Source organism: Calidris pugnax, unplaced genomic scaffold (assembly GCF_001431845.1).
Source record: "Calidris pugnax isolate Ruff unplaced genomic scaffold, ASM143184v1 scaffold435, whole genome shotgun sequence".
In the NCBI taxonomy this organism is placed as follows: Eukaryota; Metazoa; Chordata; class Aves; order Charadriiformes; family Scolopacidae; genus Calidris; species Calidris pugnax.
In genome coordinates this window covers 2870865-2886236 of record NW_015091240.1, presented here as the reverse complement: position 1 = coordinate 2886236, position 15372 = coordinate 2870865, and the positions used below count along the sequence as shown (strand labels likewise).

Here is a 15372-nt window from a genome sequence, read left to right as displayed (position 1 = left end):
TGAAAATCATCACATATTATGAACCTTATAGGACAAAGAGGGTTATTTTGTTACTAATAATATTTATTATTTAATAACTAACCCCATTTCTTACCCAAAGTTAACTGGTATAATCCTAGCAACGCCTGGCAAATTTAGGAGAGAGCATGTCTCGACCCTGACAATCCAGCTGTGATGTGTTTAGTTGGTGTTGGTGACAGCCCCATGGTTCATAGCAATGCATGCAAAAGTGGCACAAAAAGAAAAATCTATTTTAAGGAAGATCAAAAAATAAGATGCCTATAGAAATGTTATCAAATGATATTTTAAAAGGTCAAACTTAAAAAAAAAAAAAAACCTCAAAGAACTTAAGTTTTTGGGGGGTATTTTCAAGTAACCTAGCTTGCACCTTATAATTTGTATAGTTCACAATCTAGAAAATTTTGGGGTTGAAATGGTACATTTCCAACTGAAATATTTATGTGGAAAGCTTACAGTCTGCAACAGCAACACCATATTCCACCTCACCCAGGTGTACCTCTCTACACTACCAAACTACCGGATATATCAAACTATCTTGGCCTTTGATTTTCATCCTGTAATTTTTTCCTTTCTTTTACAAGTGTCATGTTTTAAAATATCCTCCACTGATGAAGTATTATAGAGTGAAGTACTCCTGCCAAAACCTACTTTCTTGGTAATCTGAGGATGGGGGTTAGCTTCTTAAAACATAAGCCAACACAGAATTAGAGAGGCAGGAAGCCAACATTTTAACAGTGCCTTTAGGCAAATGTTTATGAACACTTTCATGTTTTTTATAATTTCCAGTGAATATGGGTTTATAATTCAAAATTAAAGGTATACTGATATTTTCAGTTTAGCTTCTCTTCCCTTCTTTGAGTAAGGACTCGAATGGGATATGAGTGGAACAAAAAGGGGAATAAAATGCATTAAGGTAAAAAAAAATAAACATGCAAGCTCTCTCCCTCTAATGTAGTCCTTTTGCAGAAGGGAAAAGGTTTAAATTGAATATTAGGAAGAACTTCACTGAAAGGGTTGTCAGGCACTGGAACAGGCTGCCCAGGGAAATGGTTGAGTCCCCATCCCTGGAGATAATTAAAAGCTGTGTAGATGTGGTGCTGAGGGACATGGTTTAGTGGTAGACTTGGTGGTATGTTTACAGCTGGACTTGATGATCTTAAAGGTCTCTTCTAAATATAACAATTCTATGATTCTCTGAAAAACCCAAAGATTTCAGCCATCCACAGAAGGCTACAGCTTTATAAGGAAAACCAGAGTTGTTGCTCACACACGTACTTGTTACCTTTCTGGCTTTTCTGTGGCACTTGACTGGAAATAAGTTATCAGTTAATTTCTAGTTAAAAATGTTCTGCATAAGTATACGAGTCCTGAACCCATTCACAGCAGGAAAGAAACAGTTTTAGGAGCTAAAATTTATGAGTCCTAGTGAAAAACTCCCACCAAGAACAATGAAGAAGCAGGTTATGCCAGTTTTTACAGGACAGGAAGTAACTATTGAAGGCTGGCTGGTTTCCTACCATAGTCTTTTCTCCTCAGTTAAGTACAAGGACTGGAAGCTTAGAGGCACTAGGCTGGGTAAAAGTCACTTCTTGGTAATTCAATGTCTTTATTTACTTGTATAGCAAGCAAGAAAGAAAGGGGGAATAACAACTTTCATTTGAACATCAGTAGAACTGCCCTTCGAGAAAAAGCAATAAATGATATTTATATTTCCCTCTTTCTGTAAAACCGTGCAAGATCAGTATCTCTGTAGAGATTTTTCTGCAATCCCTTGTCCTGTTTTAACCCCGATCCCTGCTAAGTCTTTAGCTGAAAGTGCCATGTGACAGCACACCCGGAACACAAATCCTGGATGTACACGTTGAGGATTGGGAAAGAAGAGAAAACAACATCAGCATGGAAAGGAAAACTGCGTAAGCTATTGGAAAGCAAGCCCAAATCCCAGAGCAGCACACAGTGCAATTGTTCACAGGTTGCTGCAGCCAGAACATTTCTCCAGGGCCTGGGGAAGGGAAGGAGACTAATATTTTTACGACAGTCTCCACTCTGATTTCCTCTTGCCCCAGGTCTCTGACAGACCCCTCTGACCTCAGTTTCATTCTTGCCCTCCTGCCCTGGGTTAGCTCCAGGGCTCGGCTGCTGCGCAGGTCTAAGGGGGCTGCGTAGAATAAAATGTGTTTGGCAGCATTTCTGGCCCCACTTCTTCATTTTTGTTCTGTTTTTAAAAGTTACTAATAGTTTATTTAAGAGGAGGAGGAAAGAAGAATGTACCCCACATGCCAGGGAAACTTTTTCTTCTGGATTCTCATAGTGGCTCTTTGCCTTAAAAGGGAATCTTTGCTTGGCCTCCGGATGCTCTGCTGTAAACAGTCGGTGCCAAGGCATGGCAGGCATGTTAAGGATGACAAGTGCCATAACATTATTTCATAATGTTGCTTCTCAACAGAAAGCCCAAAACATTCTGTAGGGTCAAACTGAGTTCCAGCTGGTGCTGCTGGCACAGCAAGGAGAACATGGGGCATCTGCACACTGTGTCTCTGTGGTACATCAGGCCTTGCCTTTCCCTTTTGTAGGACAAACCTACTGGTGAGGGGTGCAGAGCCCAGCTGAGGGAACTGGGGTTGTTAAGCCTGAACTCCTGAGAGGAGACCGTATCGCTGTCTACAGCTACTTGAAAGGAGGCTGTAGTTAGGTAGGGGTGAGGCCCTTTTCCCAGATAGAAAGTGATAGGACAAGAAGAAATGGCCACAAGTTGCACCAGGGGAGGTTTAAATTGGATATTAGGAAAAATGTCTTTACTGAAAGGGTTATCAAGTGCTAGAACAGGCTGCCTAGGGAAGCAGTTGAGTCCCTATCCCTGGAGGTATTTAAAAGCTGTGTAGATGTGGCACTGAGGGACATGGTTTAGTGGTGGAGTTGACAGTGTTAGATTTGTAGTTGGACTTGATGACCTTAATTAAAGGCCTTTTCCAGCCTAAATTATTCTATGATTCTACTTCCCTCCCTCCTCCTCTCTTCCCTTGCGTGTCACCTCCTAGCACTAGCTCAGTGTTTGCCATACTGTTTGCCTGTGGTGGCACGTCAGCTGTACATTAACTGCCTTTCAAAGTACAGTGCTGAAACTCCGAGGTATTTGCTGGTGGCCAGGCACCACTGCTGCCCCTTCCCTTCCGCTCAGCAGCCCCCATCTTCTCTTCCATGCAGCCCTGGGAAGAATGGCTACAGACTGGGAAGAATGGCTACAGAGGCAAGGCCAGGCATGCAAACAGCTCAGTTAATGCTACAAAAATGCAGAGAGTGCATTCTTGTGGTAAAACACGCTGGACTAGAGTTTCCTTTTTCTCTGGGTGTACCTGCCAGAACTCCTCCCCCAGAGAGAGGAGGTATCCAGCCTCTCCGGTTACCTTTGGGGAGGGATCTTCCGACTGTATAATCCTTGCATTGGTCCAGGTTCCCCTCCAGTCAACACACTTGGAGGGGGAAGTGATGTCAGATGAGAGACAAATGCAATTTAAAAGGACCTATTCACTAGTAGAAATTACATAAATTACCTATCCAAGCAAATACCCTGTTCTTCATTTTGAAATGTTCTTTTACCTTCATGCCAAAAAGCTCTTGTATTGAAACGAGGAGGTGCCAATGTGAAGTCTCAGCAAGATTCTGTTCCCAAGTGATTTACTACAGTCCATATTTTTGGTAATTTGGGGATTAGTGAAGAAAAAGGACACAGGTATTTCCTAATGTTTATTTTCAAGAGCTCTGTGTGGAGCCAAATTAGGTCTGTGGTAAGAGAGATTCAGTAGGTCACAGATTAACAGTTTTGCAACATTTAATTTATCCAATGCTTAGAACAAACCATGCAGCAGAACACTGCATCACAGGTGCCCGAGTCCTGAGCCTGGGACACACGTGGGGGGTGGTTCTTGAGTTTTTGTTGTTTTCAATATTCCAATTGTAGGCAAACTCTGGCTGTCGGACAAAGGAAGCCAAAAACTGAGCAGGAGGAGGGCAAATCCCTGCTTGAGAAGGTGTCACATAGTATATTCTCCCCTGCTTGCAACTCCTCTTCCCCTTGCCTATGAGGCCATCTCATGCTAACTCTCCAGGGCATCTCTGCCCAGCCATTTGTCACTTCATCAGCTGAAAATACAGGCTGGAGCTCTGGGTTCTGGGATTTATCTTGTTAACATGCAGCTCATTTTAGTCCCCCGGCACACTCACTCCAAACCCACCAAACCCATACACAATACCAAGATAAGGATGCTCCTGTATCCTTGCCCCCCTTACAGAAAAAATGCCACTTGTATTCTAGCAACACAAATGCTTCCTCATCATCCTCCATTGCTAAATCTGCTCCCATACTGCAGCGAGACAGTATGAAGAGGATTCATTTCACCTAGCCACAGATATCTACATATCTACATGTTTCTATCTGAATTGGCCTTTTAAAGTCAGCAGAGAGAGTTTTTTCTCTATACTGGAAAACATTTCAGTCCAAGGCAGAGATCTATAGCATACCTTAAATTTCTTTAATTAAAACACACAAGCAAAGGACAAAAACAACTCTCAACTGGGAGCAGACAACAGAAGAGATACTGAGCCTGGTGCAGTGCTGCAGGGGGGAGATCTCCCGCACTACAGAGCCATGAGAACGAGTGATCTGCACCAAGAGCTGAAAGCAAGTCAGGTTTGAGGTGGCTTTTAACACCTTTTTCACGTCAGGGAAGGAAAATATAGGCCTGCCAGGTTTATTATTGTGATACTCAGAACAGTGTTTTTTCAACACATGTTCTGAAATTTTTGAGGTCAGAAAAACTGCTTGCAAAGAACAAGTAAAAACTAAAAAGACAACAATTGGCAAAAAAATCCATCTCTCTCTCTCAAGGTTTTTAGACTCTGCAAATTGAAAGAAAAGGTAAGTGTACTGCAGTAAAAACACAGAAACATCTTAACATATCTATTCCCTGTGTGTTTTCAGACATGTCTATTAACTTAAGCTGTGATTTATTTATTTATTATCCTGTAATCTTCTATTGGAACACACTTAGAGTTGTTTTGACTTCTGCATCATGATTAAATTCAAGTTCTGGCAGCAACTGCTCCTCCTGGTTATTCTGATGCAGCCCTGTTATCTTTCTAGAAAAGCACATGCAGTACACTTTGGTCCACCTTTGCAAAGCGGGAGTTCACCACCAAAGCACATAAACCACTGAAGGCACTGTTTGTTATCTTCCAACCCAGTTTGTAGAGCTGGCAGATTGCAAAGCTATCATTTTATTTCTAAACCAGGCAAATTTGATTTGGAAACCTCATGGTATCGTAAATATGGGATTTCACAACATAGCTTGCACAGAGTTGCTCTTCAGGATAGAACTGTGCTTTAATTGCTGGGAATTATTTCACCATGGCAACCTGGCTTCAGCAGTCAGACTTCTTGCTATATAGCCCAAGATACACAAACGCAGACACAGTCTGCTCTGCTCAGAGACTACCAGAGTGCAGACAGGTTTGTCTTTGTAAGAAGTGTTTTCGCTTCCTCACTGCGTTTTTGCCTTGCAAGCTCTCTTTGTAGAGCGAAAAACATCCCTCTAACAATACTAACTAGCTTTAAGTACTACTGTAGACTAAAGAAAACCTGCAACAAAGGAAATATGTTAAACATGCAGGTCAAGCTCACCATCTTACCCGCATATTATGTTTTGGCGGACAGGTACATATAATGTCTAATGCACTTGTAATCTGAATTTTACAATTATCAACTTTTAAAACTCTAAAAAAAAATGTTTTAAGCAGTATGAAAGGCAAAATGGACTGCATGACAGTCCCTAAACAGTTAATGAGAATACTCACTCCCAGAGTCTGTGTTCTCAATAGATAAATATTTTTCAACATGGTGCAACATGTCAGTTTGCAGCTGAGCACAGTCATAGTTGTTGTCTCTCTCCTCAGCTCCCCAGAGGCAAGAAACAGTAAAGGACTGTCTTTTTTACTTCTGGCAGGACTGGGCAAATTACAACTATTTAGGCACAAAAAGTGTCTTGCATAGGAAGGATAAGTTAGTTATTTTTGTTGGGAACAGAGTGAAAACAAATTCATCACCTGCCTTGCTACTACAGTTCCACCTTTGAAAATGTCATCTATGTGTAATCATACAATAGGCAGGACTTCAACAGCTGAATCCATCACATAAACATAGTCTGCTTTACACCTAAAACGTGTGGTTTAATAGGACAGAACACTGCTAGGGCTCACCAGAACTGAGAATGTACATAGAAACACTGCTAACGACATAGCTACTTCTAACATCTTAGCTTTTTTTGTAGGAGCTTCAGTAAACAATATAAACACAATTAGATATACAGCACGGGAAAAAAACTAAGTTGTTTTCACTATTCATAAGCAATTTTGCATGCCTGTACCTGTAAACTCACTTTTAAAGCATTTGTACTAGCACACACATGTGCATCTTGTTGCATTGAGACACACAGCTGTGAGAAATTCAATTACCCACCTAGTCATTAGTTATTGAACAGGTCGGGCAAAGAAACATCAATGTGAAGAAGCAGCCCCACCTGAAGGTTTTAGCCACTGTATCAAGCTCTACAAACTCATCTCTTAACACTTTAACTACAGCATTTTAATTAGGAAAGATATTTATTTACTAGAAACGACCACGGGTCAAGGTCAGTTCTCTTTCAATGGAAGCTTTGAAGATCAAAAATGGACCTCTCCTTTTCTTAATATTTTGGCTTTAATTTAAACCAGTTAGTTCAGAGAAGTGCCACCTCTCCTGGCATGCCTTAGATAGATCCTGTGATGAGAAATGGTGCCTTTCAGTCTTGGTATGAACTATCTTGTTAAGCAAAAAACCTGAAAACCATAGTTAGAAGGCAACAAACTATGTCTTCTCATGGGGCAAGAGAGAGTTGAAGGTAAAAGGAATCAAAGCATTATCTTAATTAGGCAATTTTCATTAACAAATGGTATGTACAAAACATTCACTAATCTAACCAGGTAGTTAATTTTTAAACTTTGTGACAGAATGATGCAATGCTCTTTGTTCTGTTTTATCAGCAATAACATGCAGCTATTTCAGTATTTCCTAGAGAACAGCACTTTAAAGTTTTGCTTTCTGTACAATAGAGGAAGAAAAATCTATTTAAAATACAAAGTATGGAATCATGGGTCAAAGTAAAGAATATTTGAATGACTGATTGAAAAAAATAGTAGGGTGGGTAATTGTTTAATTACTGGTACAGTTACATCAGCCACTGTTAATTAGCTCATGAGACAGCAGTGATTCCCAGCCCTAATTTATTACTTTTCAGGGTGCACCAAGGGACACCAAAAAGCTTAAGTAGAAGCAGGTTTACAAACGCGTACTGATCCATTAGCAACCAGAAAATCCCAAAACCATAGATATATCCAAACTTGTAGTGTTACCTCCAAGGGCTTGCTGAAATACAAATTCATTCGTTTAATTAAATGCTGAAAGTGCAGCCAAGAAATTGGCTAAGGAAGACTAGTAATTTTCAAAAATAAGTATTAAAATTAGATGCATAGTTGTGTGCTGAATTTATTTCATTCACTTGTCTGCTCCAGCGAATGACAAGCAATACCTTTAACCATTCATGTGGATTTGCAATTGATCAGTTCACAGAAGCAGAGACCAACATCTAAGATTTTTCCTCAAAACACAACGTGAAGCCATGCTTTCACACTGGCTTTTGGAACTCAGTATCACACCTCAAAAGAAGGGATGGTTTCTGACCAGCTAACCCTTCACATACAGCCTGCACTGCTCGCCTGAGAAGGCCTGTTCCAGTTCCTAGCAGCAGCCCACAGTCCCTACTGGTTTTGCAGAGATGTAACCATACTGGTCATGTGTAGCTGCACTAGGAGTTTCACTGCAAAAAAATGAAAGATGGTCCCTAACCAGCAAAGAAGTCTCTTAAGAGAGTAGTTTAGCTTCATTGTTGGGTGTTCCAGTTACTTCTCAGTATTTATAAAGCCTCTACCTAAAAATCAATAGGAGTCCTTCTCAAACAGCTTGCAACTGCGATCACTTAACAGATTAGTTAGCATGACTCCTAAACAAGATAAGTTAAAAAAAAAAAGCAAAGAGAAAACCCACACAACCAAACTTTTTCATGTCTATGAATGATGTATCTAGACATGAAAAAAGCTTTGTATGCTGAAAAACAACAGAAAAATAAGTATTTCAGTTGAGACAGAATACAGTTTCCCCTCTGTCCCCTTGAGATGGTGGTCTCAAGACCCCAGCTTTATCTTTTCCCTGCGCAGGTTTGTACTGAAGAAATAAAGCAGTTGCATCAAAACTGAGGACTTTGTATAATGAAGAATCAGCAAAACCTAGTTTATCTCCATTTCCTTTCCTATCTTGCCAAACACATCCTGCTGATTGCTGTAAGACTCTGGTGTTCTGAATCGTGGTCACATTGGGCTGAAGAGCAGATCTGGGTAAGTGTCTGGAGTATGAATGGAGCCTACCAACAGCACCTAATATCATCTCTCCTGTGTGTGAATTTTCTTCATTTTCCATGAAGAAGCCCAAGTCATCTTTCTTTACTAACTCCCAGTACTTTGTATGGTGTTCTGGGATTATTTTTTTCAGGTATTAAGCTATCCTAAGAGTTTAATATTGTGTCACTACCTGCCTTCCTGAGGACAGCTGCGCTCCCTGCTGATTCTTCCTTTTTTAAAAATAAAAGGAATTACACAGACATCCGCAATGTTCTTTTCACCTGGGGAGCATCTGCTATCACCAGTGCATGCTGTCCGAGCAAAGGCACTTCTAAACTTATTTCAGTACCAGACAGAAATCAGCTCGGAAAATTAAAAGAACAACATTTTCTGACAAGTTCAAACAATGTAACTCCAGTGTTAATGGACTCCACTAATTCTAGTGTTTTTTAGTTTAGAAAGCTGGAAGGGGTTAATCCATACATCCAATACCCTTCTCTTTCCAGAGACTAAGTGCTAGCAGCTCTTAAAAGACAAGCAACATCTCATTTTCTCTAACAGCAATTTGCTGAAGTCTTACTTAAGATTCTGTTGAGTCCCACAGAACCAGGAATTAAGAAAAAGGATTAGAAAATCCCCCTTAGCAAAAGAACAGTTTATCAAACTCAGTTTTGGTGTAGTCACAAAGATGTATGATAGGGGAACAGATACATTTTATCTTAGCCATCTTAGAGACGGGGCAACAACCGGTGAGAGGCCACATTCCTAACGCAACTCTTTGGCAAAGATCAAGAATGCAAAGAGAAAAGCTCTTCTACAGAGATTTTTTTTTTTTTTTTTCCTCCTACAAACCTACTTGGTGAAGACCTTGGAGTGCACAGATGGCTTGAGATACCAGAGAACAGCAGATAGAAATTAATTGCAAAGTAGATACTTTCTCCATAAAGGCCAGCACCAGAAAAATGGGGTATCACAAGCCAGGAAGCAAAGACGCAAACCAGGAATTGTAGTCAGCTGCCAGAAGGATGGATGTTGCGTGTTCATACTTTGCATGTATATAAACTGAAATAATCTTCCAGGCAGAAACAAGCAGCTAAAAATTTGGAGCAAATCCTATAATAAAACAGATGCATCCCAAGGAGACAAGATAAAAGAAGGGAGAATTATTTCATTAGTTTGAGATTACAGTCAAATCTACCCTTAAAGTGTCCAGGAGGGATCTTCAGAAAAAAAGCAGCAGACTGTTGCCCCTACAACAGAAGAAAATGCTGTTAAACCTTGGGGCAGGTGCCCTTCCTTTACCAGCTCTGGAGACACCTCACGGGGTTATTTCAACACAAAGAAGAATTTCAGCAGTTCTCTGCCTCTGGCTATCGCTTCACAGGATGTAGAACACGTAACCCAAATACAGCTCAATGCTGTGAATACCTCTGACACCAAGTTCTTCATTAAATTAATATATAATTGCATATGGGTTGCTAACTTTCATAAATGCACCAGGGTCATGACACTCTTGTGGCAAAGACGAGTGAACAAACAGACAACTGCCCCAAAGAAATAGAGGAGTGCATGGCTCACTGGACCACTAATAAGACACAGCATCAAGTCCTGAGGTTCATGAGGAGACCAGGTTGTTAAATGGCTCTGACAGAAGTATCTGACAGCTCACAGTGGGGCTGCTCAAGCAGAGCACTACAAGTTTTTCAGCCATCACCAGAAGACACTTTGCTGCCTGTGTATGCTGGAGAACACCCACGTGTGGCAAGCAGGGAGAGCTGCCCTCCAGAGGGCACATCCCAGCCACATGAGTCCACCAGGCTGGATGTGGGCAATGCCATTCAGGCTTACCTTCGTTGCAACCTACTCTGTCCTGAGGACAGGACTCTCGTGTCAGAGAATCTCCAAAAGCACATCCGTGCTTTCATATGCACAGAAGAGCTACCACAAAGCCCCTCCTGACTGGTCACACCTTGCTAAAGCACAAGATGCTACTGCCTCGGTGTCATTGGTCCTTTCAGAGGAGCTGGGGGAGAGTCCCAAAAGGCTGTCATTGAACAAAAAAATCAGCTCCTGTTACAGAAATACTCAGCAAGACACAGCATGACAATTAGTGATGTCAGTTGCCCTGAACCATAAACATTTTGAACTATTTTGGTACAATGGAAAGTTTTGGGAGGGAGAAAGAAAAAGAACAGGATAAAAATAGCTGACATGGTTCTGAAGAGCATTTTGCCTATAAGCCCCTTCTCTGCAGACTGCCCTCCCTGCCTTCTCCTGCCTGTCCCCAGACATTAACCAGATTAACTAATGTTCAAGAAGGCTCTTCCTAATTACTTTCTAATATTGTAGACAGGACTAAATTATTGAAAAAATGTTTCTACCAAAATAAGCATAAAACAAGATTGATTTTTTAAAATATTTGCTTTAATCCTGTTGATACCCACAAGCATCACAGGCAACAGCTATCTTCAGCATTGAGAGTCAAGTGGTGGAGAAGAGGCAGCCACATCAACATGCTCTGCTTCTACTCACCTCTGTCCCATTTCATGGACACATTTCAGAAAACTTCGCATGATCACTTAAACAGAATCCAATGTCAGAATTAATCTGGTTTCTTTCTGAGCTTGCTATGAATTATGTGAGGAACCGTACAAATTTAATTTTTCACAAATTTCTAAGTGCTGGATATAAAAATGTATAGCACCATCCAGGATGCTAACACAAACTTGGTAATTTAGCTGACTGGAGCAATCATCATCAGACTATCCTAAAAACAAATTACTACACTCATGAAAACTATCTGTAAAAATTCTACTTTGTTAATAATGCCAACGCCACACCTACCCAAAAAGAGTGGGGTTGGTTGTTTTGGTTTTTGGTTGGTATCCAAATCAATCCCTGCACATTGCTGTAAGGCTCTAAGGAGAAACAGGAGTTTTCAGTTATCTATTACCACACTCGTCCTGGACTATGTGTACATATAAACCATACTGTACTTTATCAATGACATCACAGCTCCGTAGCCCACCATCGTTCCACTTTCCTGACTCCATATTGCCTATTATTAGTCAGCTATTCCAGAGGGACTCTGTTTCACTGGAGACTTAAAAAAAAAAAAACCCACACTGGCTATGAAGCTGCCCGAGGAGTGGCCTCTGACACCACAGCACAGCAAACACAGTGCAGTTCTGAGCCACACTCCAGCATGTGAATCAGGATCCAAGCACTGGCACAGGCAGTGAACGCTGTGTCCTAAAGTCACCAGCACGCGGCTCTGAAGAACGCTTATGGCCAGCTCAGTTACCCGCTGGGACCAAGGAGGGGACATCTTTCATGTAGCCAAGTCTTCCTTCCACTTGTGCTACTGGAGGCCAGTAAGAAGCACCTCTGTAAGGAAGCTAACAGTAATCAGCTGCCTCACAAAAAACTTTAAAACATTATTTAATTAATTGTTCAAGTAGAATAATATTCCAAGTTTTTTCATTGTACTTTTTCTTCTTTGCCCTTCTACCTCCCTTCAGAACCACCAACTTTTAGAAAACAAAACAATCAAAAAAATCAAAACTGCATCCATTTTGGTTTTTCCCCTCCCTAACCATGGGCTAAATAATTATGCAATTCATTATAGGAGAAGAGAAAAATTAGATTAACATATTTCAAAAACATCTGAAGTGAAACAAAAGCCCTAATTAAACACTATGCTAAGGAAAACACATAAATTAATCTCAACTATGCTATGATGAATTTAAAGGGGTGATGACACTTTCCTAATTTTTTTTTTTTTTTTGAATGATTACAAGTGTGTAGTCTTGGTCCCATCCCTGAAGTGTTAAACACAGTTTACTAACCTATATGATGAAAGATACAAGCATCTCCAGAGTTCTTCATAGCTGAATCACTAATAATTTAAACGAGTAATAAACCTAACAGTAGCTTTCATAAAAAATTAATTAGAAAGGCTGAGAGCACATCTGTTGCTTTTGTTACATTTTTCCCCCTTTCTGGTTCAGTTGTCTTTCCCCACGTTCTTTTAACTCTTCTTGGGTTCTCAGGGCTGCTGCTTCGTCTTCTTGGGAAGCCTTTTTACTTCCTTACACTTCCTGCTCCTCATCTCCTCCCTGTACTGATTTGTCCTTCGGCAGCTGTTATTACTAGTGACACAGACACTACTTGGCATCCAGCAGCCAGGAGGACTTGCACCTACTAACTAATGAAAACAACTTGCATGTTAAAAGCTTCCAGAGAGTGAGTTACTAATAAGTACATTCAACTCACGTAAATAACATACAATAAATTTGCTATGGAGGAAAATCATACTGATTGAGCTTTAGAATTCACAACCAGGAGGGAGACAGAAATGGAAAATTTGGAGAGAAGATGGATGCTCTATCCCTTGTCCATTGTGAATTTCTACAAGTCCGTGTGAGGGGCTGAGAGGGAATGGTGGTGATGATGGTTCCCAGTTATGCCCAAGAAAAAAACCTAAAATGCAGTAGGCTGTTCATAACGCCAGGCTACGCACAAGCAAGATATCCTTTGATGTCATCACCAAGCCACTTGCAGGCCTGACCAACAGAAGAAAATTTACTTCATCCAAAGTTTAGACTACAGAAAATTCAATCAGCAGTGTTTCAGGTGGCCAAGTTTAAAAATGGTATTTGATACCCTTTGTCTTCCACTTACTCTGAAATACATGGTAAACCATTACATTAATGTGGGACCCATCTCATTTAAGTTCACCTGACTACAACATAAGTGCTAGCAAGTGAGCTGGTCACTCTGTATCGGGCTGCCATTGCACCTCTGCGTTCAACCTCCTCTTTATTGTTAGTAGAGAAAAACAGGGAGCTTAAAGTGGACAAAACTCAGCTGTGGATGCCTGGGTTCAAAGAAAGCCCACCATAACTGTCATCAATAAGCTACCATTTTTGGCCTAAACAAGGTCCTGTGTAGTTCCTCCTTTCACCATTACTGGGCTTACACTTAAGCACTAATACCCAGTTTCTGCAATAAGGTAACTTTGATTGGACCTTAGCTAGGCTCCCAGCTAGCACCTGGGCTCGTACTCTGTCTGAGCTCTTTGCAGGACAGGATGCGTTTGTGTTTTACAGAAGAAAAACAAGATGAGGCAACACGCATAAGGTCAGATAAGGCATCTGAAGTATCTTCAAGAGAGAAATAAGAGAACGAGTCTGGCATCTAAAGAAAGTTTTTGTGACTTCACATTTCTCTCTAACTGGGTGCAAAAGGAGATAACCCAGAATGAAAAGACATTGAAAAAACCTCTACTACAAAACCAGTAATCACTTCCATCTCGTAACAGCTTAGCAAAATAAAGTTATGCTATTAATTCCCAAGCCCAAAATATTTCATGTATCACAACAACTTTTTCCTGCTTTCACAATGTTTTTACACCATATGTAGAAAATAAACCTCAGGGAAAAAAGCAAATAAAACGATGCACAATTTCTGCACGTACTCCAGTTGGAGAAGGACAAGGTTATGCTACACATTTTTAAAACCATGCAATGATCAAATCATAAAAATGTATGTTTCACTGTTAGGTCACAGGAAGTTACCTATACTTTAAAATAAACTGCCATAGATGCTGAACAAAAGGTTTGGCGATTCTTCCCTACAGAGGCACCCATCTATTTACATCTGGGAGTGCTGCCAATAGAACAGCTACCAAAAACTTCAAAGGGTTCACAGCATGAATAGCAAGCCGCTGGCCAAAGGATTTTATGATATGACCAGCTGTGTAACACCACGTTGAATTATAGACACCACCACCCCCCAAAAAATGCAAAGAAGGGATGTTAAACTTAAAAAAACTAAACTTAAAAAACTGAAAAAGAAAACTGAAATCTCTAAACCAATGTTTTCTACAGGAAAGTATTTTTAACGGAAAAAAAAATATACCAGAACCACCAAAAAGTACTGCAACACAGCACTTCTTTAAGAGCAACTCTAAGCAGTTCTTCTCATCAAGTTTACTTTAAGCCCAGCGAACTTTTCCAGTTGAAATAACAGCCAGAGCCCTGTCGCTTTGTGATCAAATCACTGTGCTTTAATAAATGGCTCCCTTAAACTCGCTTGGGGAGAGAGGAGACGTGAGTCAACAGAGGAAGAGAAGGATAATGTTTCTGTTGACAAACATTTAACAACTGGCAACCAATAGTAGGAAACAGGGACAAACGCAAGCTTGCCAAATAAAGTTACACTGGGGGAACAAGGCTCCTTTTTGGAGTAGCACTGCCATTCTTCATAGATCCCAGAAAAATATCTGAACACACTTAGCCAAAATAGAAAGCTGCAGTTGTTGAAGAGCGAGGCTGCTAGTCCTAATATTTGTGGTGACGTTTTTCCCTGCAAACCAGAACGGGTCAGAACTCCTCCGAATCAAATTACTGTGCGTCCTTTGCCAAAGAGTCTGGTTTTGGTGTCAGTAGTCATACACGTCTCAGTGTTCACACAAGTCCTTCTAAGCCACATGAGCAATTTTTTCCCCTCATCTTACGACATTCCTGTAGAAAACGTGCCAAAGCATATGTAGTGTCTTGGTCGCACTCCTTATTCAGGAAAGTCGGGACCTTCACTGTCTGCTTACGTCCTGGAAAATTAGTTCTCGGGAAGCGCAAACAAAAGTTGACTGCAGTGTTTGGGTGGACAAATGTTTCTCTCCAAGCAGCTATTGATATTCCAACTTCCACCCTCCCTCAGGATTGCTACATAAGATCCAGAGGGAGCCAAAAGCAGCCTCCCTCCTCCCGACAGGAGAGGGGCTGAGCAGAACGAGGCACCCGGGCCAGATTTTTCACTTGAGCTCCAGTTCCCGTCTCCATTCTCTCGGGGCCACGCAGAACC

The 15372-nt window shown here is 40.9% G+C and overlaps 1 protein-coding gene across 4 annotated transcripts in view; it reads right to left on the bottom strand.

The window, feature by feature from the left end:
- Nucleotides 1–15372, bottom strand: part of MOB2 (MOB kinase activator 2) — a 115979-nt gene that overhangs the window by 17576 nt on the left and 83031 nt on the right. The window lies entirely within an intron of this gene.